Here is a 2340-nt window from a genome sequence, read left to right as displayed (position 1 = left end):
TTGCACACTGCTTTTAACGATTCAACTCCCATGCAACAAGAAGGCGCTCCGTATACGGTCAATATAATTGAGCAATATTACGATAAAAATATTTTGCAATTAAAATGTTGCTCATATTTTATTTAAAACTTATTGGGCAATCTTCAATATTAATCCTAAGCGTAAATTTTGCCCAATATCGTAATATTGCGCAAAGTTATTGTAGGTCTAGGCACCGCCCAAGTAAAATTTTGTGAAATATTGGCTCCTTTGGTCAAGATAGACATATTGGCTACCGGCTAACAATATTTTAAAACAGTAAGTTAAAATTATAACTAACATGGGTTTCAAAGTGCATATTACAAAGACATTCTATAGTAAAGATCTATGTTACAGGCCAGCCTTTTAATCGTCCCACTGCTAGGCACAGGCCTCCTCTCACACGGAGAATAGACAAGATTTATAGATAAAATAATATAAAATTTCATCTCAATCAGTTAGCAATTTAAGGCTTACATAGCCAGAAAATCAGAAAATCGTGAGCCAAGTAATAAGATGTGGCTGTCCGTCTGTCACCCGGCTGTATCTCATGAACCATAACGAATAAGATAATTATTTTAGATAAATTAAAGAGTGTGTTTTATTTTTCTGACCTAATTACATCGAGATTTGAAGTAATTAACCAAATACCAAGCAGTCCTTATAATGACTACCTACCGCTCAGAGGATTCTGAGATTTTCATGTAAGTATAGCTATTTGTGTGTAAGTATGCTGGTTATGAGACAAACTGGCGATGGTAGGACTTCGTTTCCCTAAATCACCTGCCTGCGTTTTCCATAAAATATTTTTAGATGTCAATCCTCCTTGCGCCCATCCTGCACCGAGCAGGCTGGCAAGAAGAAGAAGTTAAGACGTCGACTGCGATGACAGACCTTCAGAATTGACATGATTTCCAAATTATCTTGAATGCTGTATTTTTAATAACTTCGTTTTGATATCGTTAAATCATTTATAAAAGTAATGTTCGTAAGCAATAAAACTTGCACGGTTGTATGTCTATGAATTATGTGTTTTTAATGTTTGTCTACCCCTTCTGATCTGTCTTTTAAGATCAGAAGTGGGATAGCCACGCGTTCTTTACCGTTTCGTTTGCCGTCTAAATTCAGTAATTATTTGTTCTGTTATTGAAATTACATCTCAACCGTAAATAAGTTTTATTCTTACGCTCGAGAGTATTCTGAAGAAAAAGTATGAACTATAATAGTTATAGTTCCGATACCGTTGCGATTCTATGAATGATCCCTATGTACTGTGACACAACCACGATATAACCGACAGCACATTGGAAGCCACAACATCAACATTATGGCAAAGAACTGGTCGAAGTCTTGACTAGAAATTGCAAGAGGAAAAGTGACAGCTGCTGTGTCTTGTTTGTAAAACAAAAAGCGATCGAATACTGGAGATACTGAAGATAGCCCACCAGCTGGAACTGCCTCAGTTCGATCTTACGAAGATTCCTTACAGCAGCAGATTTGTGTTTTAGAGTGAACCTCTTGGATTTCTTTTTCAGGATGAGTAAAGCACTGAAGCTCGAAGACAGTGGCTCTGAAAAGCCGTGTTGAAGTTTTACAAGTTGCAGATAATAAATTTATGACCAATATTTTATGATTTGGACAGTTTTGGATTATGAATTTTGCAGATAGGGCTGAAACTTTTCAACTTATCATAATACGAGGTATAAGTATGTCTGGCGTTGAGAAGGAAAGAAGAAGCGCTGTATCGTGTCGCTACCTTTTACCACGCTTTTAGAAAATGACTTCAACAAAAAGCCCTAAAACTGCCAACTGTTAAAACAAATTGAATATTCTGTGCGATGCATGATTTGCTGTACTAAAAATTTTGTTGAAAGAAGAGTATGGGTGTTGTTTTCATTATTCTTGGATACATTTTAAGAAATAATGGGAAATAATTTCTACTTATATAAAAAGGCCGGTTGTAGCTACAAAAAAAAAAAACATCACCGGTTTCCATGGTGACATATCAAAGTTGTTATCCAGATATTGTGTTTTATCTTTCATGTGGTTAATTTGTCTTATGGCGAGAATAGTATCTAATACGTGAGCTGGAAACATGTATCCTGTCTGTCGAGTGAAGCAGCTCATCAAGATATCGCGAGGTCGCTCGTGCTTTTCGTGTGGAAGGAACCTCTACTCTTGTCTCGCTGTGGTGTCACATAATGTGACTCCCTGCTGATTATAAAGCGCTAAGGCCTAGCGCTGTTTGCAGAGATATTACAAGAAGCATGGAGTGATAATGCTTGGTGAGATCAATCCAGTTCTTATGTATCTTATCTGTTA

At 36.7% G+C, this 2340-nt stretch overlaps 1 long non-coding RNA gene across 1 annotated transcript; it reads left to right on the top strand.

Annotated features, from left to right (window-relative positions):
* Positions 1-1253: 1253 nt before the first annotated feature.
* On the top strand, positions 1254-1951 carry LOC124637642. Its single transcript, XR_006985269.1, has 2 exons — positions 1254-1480; positions 1554-1951. It is a non-coding gene; the product is annotated as an uncharacterized LOC124637642 (long non-coding RNA).
* Positions 1952-2340: the final 389 nt, after the last annotated feature.

This window comes from Helicoverpa zea, chromosome 16 (assembly GCF_022581195.2).
Source record: "Helicoverpa zea isolate HzStark_Cry1AcR chromosome 16, ilHelZeax1.1, whole genome shotgun sequence".
NCBI classification, from domain to species: Eukaryota; Metazoa; Arthropoda; class Insecta; order Lepidoptera; family Noctuidae; genus Helicoverpa; species Helicoverpa zea.
Note: the sequence above shows the minus strand (reverse complement) of the source record. Positions and strands in the feature narration are given on the sequence as shown.